We start from the raw sequence: 7,564 nt of genomic DNA, 5'->3' as shown, positions 1-7,564 counted from the left end.
AAGATACTCCCTTGCTCTCCAAGTCTACACGAGTCCAGCTCATAATATCGACTCCACATGGTCTTCACCACTCACTACGACGTCTGCTTCAGCAACTACGTCAGCGACTACTTCAGGGCGGACATCTTTACATCAACAATCTCCCCCTTTTAGCTTTGTGTGCCGATCAAGCACAACCTTCTTCTGGTTCAATAACCACGTTCCCCACCTGGAAACTTCCACGCTTAATATGCTCTTCTCCCCCACGAGATGTGCACCATACCATGCTTTTCTCCCCCATGAGACAAGCATCATCTACTTCAGGGCGTCCATCACTATGCTCTTCTCTCCCATGAGATATGCACTCCTTGGACCAGAACGTCACTATTCTCCCCCTGCTTGATTGCATACTAAGCTAAAACAGATGCTTAGATGTCAAGCCTTACAGACACACCCTGTTTGTGTCGTCTTTGCACTTACCTTCTGTCGTCTTTGCAGTACTATTCCTCTTTGCCTTTTCTTCAAGATACTCCCTTGCTCTCCAAGTTTACACGACTCCAGCTCAGCATCTCGACTCCACATGGTCTTCACCACTCACTACGACGTCTGCTTCAGCAACTACGTCAGCGACTACTTCAGGGCCGACATCTTTACATCAACAATCTCCCCCTTTTAGCTTTGTGTGCCGATCAAGCACAACCTTCTCCTGGTTCAACAACCACGTTCCCCACCTGGAAACTTCCACGCTTAATGTGCTCTTCTCCCCCACGAGATGTGCACAATACCATGCTTTTCTCCCCCATGAGACAATCATCATCTACTTCAGGACGTCCATCACTATGCTATTCTCTCCCATGAGATATGCACTCCTTGGACCAGAACGTCACCATTCTCCCCCTGCTTGATTGCATACTAAGCTAAAACATATACTTAGATGTCAAGCCTTACAGACACACCTGTCTGCTACTGCATCACGATCTGATGCACTTGTCGAGCTACCTCTCGACCCACTTCTGTTGAGGACCAGGCTTCCTTCATGTGTCGTCTCCTTGACCATGAGCCTCTTCTCAACCACCCCGAGTGTCCTCTGCACTCGTTGCTATAGCCTTGGAGTGATTTCGCTATCACCCTCCTGAAGATCCTCTCGCATCACTTCCTGACGCACTTCGATCTCCTTCCCCTTTGTGCTACGGACAACTCCGTGTCCTAGCTCCAGACTTGATGCTTCTTGATCTTCCTCAAGATCACTCCTACCAGAGCTGCATCCCTCTTCTGATGTCTCTTTCTTGATCTCATCAAGTAAGCCACTCTTGGCTACAGACACCTCTTCAACCCTCTTAGGTTTAGTGAACGCCTTGTTCACCCTCTTGACCATGTTTCTGCTCTTCTCACGAGCAAAACACTCCACTTTCTTGTGTCCAACCTTCCCACAGAACCAACAGCACACCCGATGTTGCTTCTTCTTTGGCCTGACACAGTTGCTGATGCACCTATCAGCCTCCTTCCTCGTACCAGTTACACACCCATGCTTCAGACCCTCCTGTGTGGACTTCATGCAGCTTCACTGATGTACCACTTTCGACTTGTTACTCACAGCTCCGCGCTGTAGTACTTCCTGCCGCACTCCTTGTCGTACGTCCCGACGCACTTCCTGGCAAGTCTCTTTGGCTCCACCTTTTGATGTGCTTCCACGCACAAAATGTGACAGCCCCTTCTGTACTTCCTTAGTACCTTCAGCTTCTCGATATCCTAGACCCTAGTTTACCTTGGCTGGTTGTCCCATCGAAAGTATATTATCCAACTCCTTGGATCCACTATTGAGCATCCTGATCTGTTTGCGATTGTCAGCTAAATCACGTTCCAGCATCCTTGCCCTCTCTCGTTCCCCAATGACAACTTCCCTCAACTCGCTCACCTTCTTCTCAAGATACTCCCTTGCTCTCCAAGTCTACACGACTCCAGCTCAGCATCTCGACTTCACATGGTCTTCACCACTCACTACGACGTCTGCTTCAGCAACTACGTCAGCGACTACTTCAGGGTGGACATCTTTACATCAACAATCTTCCCCTTTAGCTTTGTGTGCCGTTCAAGCACAACCTTCTTCTGGTTCAACAACCACGTTCCCCACCTGGAAACTTCCACGCTTAATGTGCTCTTCTCCCCCACGAGATGTGCACCATACCATGCTTTTCTCCCCCATGAGACAAGCATCATCTACTTCAGGACGTCCATCACTATGCTCTTCTCTCCCATGAGATATGCACTCCTTGGACCAGAACGTCACCACTCTTCCTCTGTCTTCTCCGTCTCCGCTACCAAGGAAGAGAAGCTCCGCCGTGGGTTCGCCTCTGTCAAAACGCCTTCAGATTCAAAACAGAGAGAGTGAGGGAGAGATGGAGATAGAGAGAGAGAGAGAGAGAGAGAGGGCAAATCTGACCTTGACAATGGTGGAGAGTCGTTGGGTTTCTTCCTCGATCCGACCCAACTGAGCCGTTCACAATTTCTGGTCATCCTGCTCTTGTCAATTTCGTTGTTGTTCTGTGGTGGGGGAGAAGAAGAGAAAGAGATAAAGAGTATCGTTGTCTTTTTTTTTAAATAGGGTTTGTGTTTCAAAAGAGAGTGAGATTTTTTTTTCAAGTCTATAAGACAAAATTTTTTTTTTCAATCTAAATACCCAAAGTGTCGACAGAGAGGAGGGAAAAATTAGAGAAAATTCCTTGAAAATACACCGACTGAATTTGCTGAAAAAATACACGAACTTTTTAGGTTTCCCAAAAAATACAAAGAGTAATTTTGGTTGTCCATAAAATACATAAATTTTTGAATTTTAGAGGTTTCCCACCTCGATTTAACGACGTTAACTCTGATTAATAGAACGTTAATACGCCGTTAGAAGACGTTGACTCCGATTCAAAAGTTTATGTATTTTATGGACAACCAAAATTAGTCTGTGTATTTTTTTGGAAAACCTATAAAGTCCGTGTATTTTTTTAGCAAAAGAAAATTTAGTCTGTGTATTTTTAAGGAATTTTCCCTATTTTTTTGTGCAACGTCATTTTTCTTTTATTCAAGATTTATTGTAATTAGGTTTGTTAGTTTAGGTCTAGGCATTTTAGCCGGATTCAAAAACTTGAATTGGAATTGACCCGAAAATATTCGGTCCAAAACCTAACCGAAAGTGTACAAGTATTTGTTGGGTGGAAATTCTTCTACTCGAAAGAATTGAAACCGAAAAGAACTGATCCAAATAGACTCGGATCCATTAAAATCGACCCGAATCCAATAAAATCGATCCGGATCCAATATAAACTATTTGTAGACTCGGATCCAATAATACATATAGTTTATATTGGATCCGGGTCGATTTTATCGGATCTGAGTCTATTCGGATCAGTTCATTACGGTTTCGATTCGAGTAGAAGAATTTTCGACCCAACAAATACTTGTACACTTTCGGTTTGGTTTTGGAACGAATATTTTCGGATCAGTTCTGGTTCAAGTTTTTGAATCCGACTAAAATGCCTAGACCTAAACTGTTAAACCTGATTATAATAAATCTTGAATAAAAGATATATGATGTTGCACAAAAAATAGGGAAAATGCCTTAAAAATACACAGACTAAATTTTATTTGCTGAAAAAATACACGGACTTTTTAGGTTTTCCAAAAAAATACACAGACTAATTTTGGTTGTCCATAAAATACATAAAATTTTAAATCAGAGTTAACGTCTTCTAACGGTGTCTTAACGTTCTGTTAATCAGAGTTAACGTCGTTAAAATCAAGGCGTGAAACCTTCAAAATTCAAAAGTTCATGTATTTTATGGACAACCAAAATTAATCTGTGTATTTTTGAGGAAGTCTAAAAAGTTCGTGTATTTTTTCAGCAAATGAAATTCAGTCTGTGTATTTTAAGGAATTTTCCCGAAAAATTATCTATTTAGCGCTTGCCTAATTTTCTTCCACGTATTAGCGAACTTATTTTCCGCTTAGTGATATTATAGCAATTACTCTATCATAGCATTTATTTAATACTGTTATATAATATAAAAAATTCGAAATTATCTACGACATCATTTCAGTAAAACGTGCTATAATAATCTGCTATCAATGTAAACTTTTTTGTAGTGCGTAGAGGTCCATGAACCATCTATCATGCATATATGACCCAAGCTTAAGACTTGAGGCTCTTGAATAACTTGAAGCGTATTCATATTCTCTTTAGCATTATGCCAAACTTGGCATTCGCTCTCTGCATGCCTAACTAACTCCATTGGATCTTTGTCTATTCCCCTGAATAGCTTATCATTGCGAGTCTTCCATATGTACCAGATAGTCCATGGATATAGATCCCTATCATCTTCTGGCTCCATGATGCTATTTTTCCTCCAAAACAAATAATCCATATTATTGTATATGCCCATGTTTGTAGAGCTTGTGGGCATTCAAATATTACATGAGTAGCAGTTTCTTCTGGCTCTCCACATCTTGGACAGTAGTTATCACATCGCATGTTTCATCATACTAGATTCTTTGTAACCGCTACCTGTCCTGTAATTAATTGCCATAGAAGATGGCGAATAATTAGAATCTTTGTTACAATTGGGTTTCTAATTGGACTTTATATTTGGATTTTGTTTCCTTGGTATGATATGGACCTGTACTGCTCTTTAGAACAAAATCGAAAACGTAATATTGCTTTTCGACTTCCCCTTCCTCACATTTTTATAAATCGATACAAAGAACCACAAAATATGAACAACTCTTCCTTTTGATTATTTCGTTATCCTCAAACAATTCTTCGATACACACGAACAGAGTCTCTTACTTCTTTTTCAGGGGTGTCCATGATGAATGAAGCTACAGGCGGTCCTCCACGGCTTCATGTTTACCATTTGCCTCCGTAAGTCCTTCTACATCTCCTTCATCATCTCTGTAGCTTTCTTCGGCGAACTGGTAAGAGATATAAACCTTTGTTTTACATATTCTTAAAGTTTTATATCTCCAGATTTGTTTTGTGATTAATACGGCAACTATTCTCTATCTACATTAGAGAGCGAGAGACAATAATTGATTGTTTTTAGGGTTTGGAAGTCATGACTTCCATGAATTAGTGAAGACCGGGCTGATAGATAAAGTAAGCAGATGATTCCTCATGTTTTTATTATTTACTGGAGCAAATACTCAGAATTCCGCAAGTGCAATTCATAGCTGGGAGATCCTACCAGCGAAATTCAAACATAGACCTTCAACTTAGTCCTGCTTCCCATTGTTCTAGAGTTATTTGTGCTGGAAAACCGTGAAGATCCTGTCATAAGAAAAAAAATAACAGTGAATATCTCTATATCTGTTGTGAGGTACATCAAATGCTTTAGCTAAATTAAAAAAAAATATATTTCATTTCTTATTGATGGCGGGTTAGAATAAGAACTCAGCTCAATCTATGGATTTCGATTGAAATCTCTAGAGACCTTCTACTCGAAAATATGAATTTAATCAAATCTTATTCAAGGCTTCTTAAAGAAGATGAATTGAATCAAATCTAATTTAAGATATAAAGCAAAAACTAGTTTATGAATTGAATCAAATCTCTTTTGAGAATCCTACGGATTCTAGGGATCACGATTTGCTGCTTGGCCTAACCAATACGGACACACATCTTCTAGGTACATCCTTTTATTAGCTGTTTATCTTAGTTTTATCATTGTAACCTATATATAATTAAGCTTTCCTCATCCCGCGGGAAGTTATTGGTGAGCTAATAGCTGTGAAAAATACAGTTAGTGACATTCTCCATGGAAAAGAACGTGTCATGGCAACTAGCAGACTGGGTAAGTTACTCTCTACTTCCACTTCATATGAATACATTCAATATTTACATATATGATGAGCCTTTTTCTTTTGAGAAGACGTGATGATTTCAGATTATGGTTTTTCGTAGGCAGTGATGAATCTGTGATTCTGAGTCTGTTTGACTTGCAAGCTGTGTCATTTGCTAACAAGTGGAAAGCTTCCGGGATGATCCAAGGTTTTCTGTTGCAACTAGCATAAATCCGAAGACTGTAGGAGGTGTCACCTTTATAAATTAAGACTCTCTCTATGTATGCCCTTTTTAAATTAGGGTTTTAGTCAATAAGAGATGAAAGGTGATCAAAGACTAATTTACCTCACCTTACCATATAATGTATTGGCCAAAATAAATATAGATTAAAAACAGAAAAAATGAGATAAATCAATCTTCCGAACATAAAAGAGCATGATCAAAAACTAAGAAAGCGCGTCAAAGGAAGGATAATTACCAGAAGGTCAATGTCACCACGAAACATGAAGACACATGTCTAAAGCACCGTAAGCACAACCATTAGATAAGAAATAAGAAGCTTCTTACAAACTAAACAAGCACAAAGCATCCATGCCAGCGAAGAACCACAAAGCTTTGGATAGAATGGACCTAAATTCCAAGAGATTAACCCTACACACTTATACTAAGGGAAACATAGAAGAAGAAAAAAACTAGAGAGAGGGGATACTGAAACCACTGAGAAACTAGAGTTCAAGCTTGAGACCAGAAATAATTTTCTAAACTCACGAAGAATATACGGAGGAAAATACTACCCAAACCTGAAGTGGAAACCTGGCAAAAGGGAGAAGCACGGAAACGCGAGCAGCAGTGAAAGTTGCAACTAGATCAAAATAATAAAGAGTGAAGGGGAGACAAAACAAAATCAGCAAATATTGGAGCTGTCCGCGAGATATGAAAGAGTATAAAAGTCAGAACACAAAAATCCAGATCTTGAAAACCAAAACGACATGGACTATCAACGGCAAGCCAACGACGAGAAAGACAACATCAAAGATGACTTAAATCTAACCCAACCCAAAGAGATACAGTCCCTAACATCAGTTAGAAACAGCCAACAATGATAGTGACGACTTAATGTCAAAATATGGGGAAAACGCAAAAAAATCTTAAATGTATATTAAATTATTTTTTAAATAAAATACAATTTGACGCTGAAATCTTTAAAATTATAATCAAAACATACCTTAATGCAAAGTTATTGAAATGTAATATGATTTACACCACATGTTAACTCCACCACTAACAAATACTATTATACAAACAACAACACATTATTAGATTACTATATTACACAATAAAAATACTAAATAATATTTTTAACAAATAAAAACGACCAAATAACTATATCATATAGAAATCATACTTAACAACAATGAAACAATATCCCGCGAACACGGACATGCCCCTAGTAGAATATATATCCGCCTCTGCCACTCTATGAGTCTCATCTTTTTTTGTATGGCATCGCCACTCCCTTTGACAGCATCCACTAATTCGGAACTTAATTTCGACCCGTACGTTTTCTTCATATTCTTCTTCCATGTATCAGCTGATCATTTAGTTACTTTTTCTTTGCTTTCACATATTTTTTATCCACTCATTTATACTGTATATATTAAATTTACTGCGATAAAAATGGATATCACGTGGATGTATTATCTTCCTTTGATTCTCAATAGTGCTCTTTCACTCTTGGCCATATTTTAATCGGTGCACGTC

At 39.1% G+C, this 7,564-nt stretch overlaps 1 protein-coding gene and 1 long non-coding RNA gene across 2 annotated transcripts in view; one reads left to right on the top strand and one right to left on the bottom strand.

The window, feature by feature from the left end:
• The window catches only part of LOC130498508 (uncharacterized), a 7,389-nt gene extending 4,822 nt beyond the window's left edge, over positions 1 to 2,567 (bottom strand). Inside the window, exons 1-2 of the mRNA XM_056991928.1 lie at positions 2,420 to 2,567; positions 2,274 to 2,330 (exon numbers count right to left, since the gene is read on the bottom strand). The gene's annotated coding sequence lies outside the window, so the exon portion shown is untranslated. The remainder of the gene's footprint in view (positions 1 to 2,273; positions 2,331 to 2,419) is intronic.
• Positions 2,568 to 4,706: 2,139 nt separating this feature from the next.
• Positions 4,707 to 6,169, top strand: LOC130498493 (uncharacterized). Its single transcript, XR_008937392.1, has 3 exons — positions 4,707 to 5,648; positions 5,763 to 5,813; positions 5,924 to 6,169. It is a non-coding gene; the product is annotated as an uncharacterized LOC130498493 (long non-coding RNA).
• Positions 6,170 to 7,564: the final 1,395 nt, after the last annotated feature.

The sequence above is a fragment of the Raphanus sativus genome, chromosome 8, assembly GCF_000801105.2.
Source record: "Raphanus sativus cultivar WK10039 chromosome 8, ASM80110v3, whole genome shotgun sequence".
Taxonomy (NCBI): Eukaryota; Viridiplantae; Streptophyta; class Magnoliopsida; order Brassicales; family Brassicaceae; genus Raphanus; species Raphanus sativus.
This window is presented reverse-complemented; position numbering and strand designations above follow the sequence as displayed.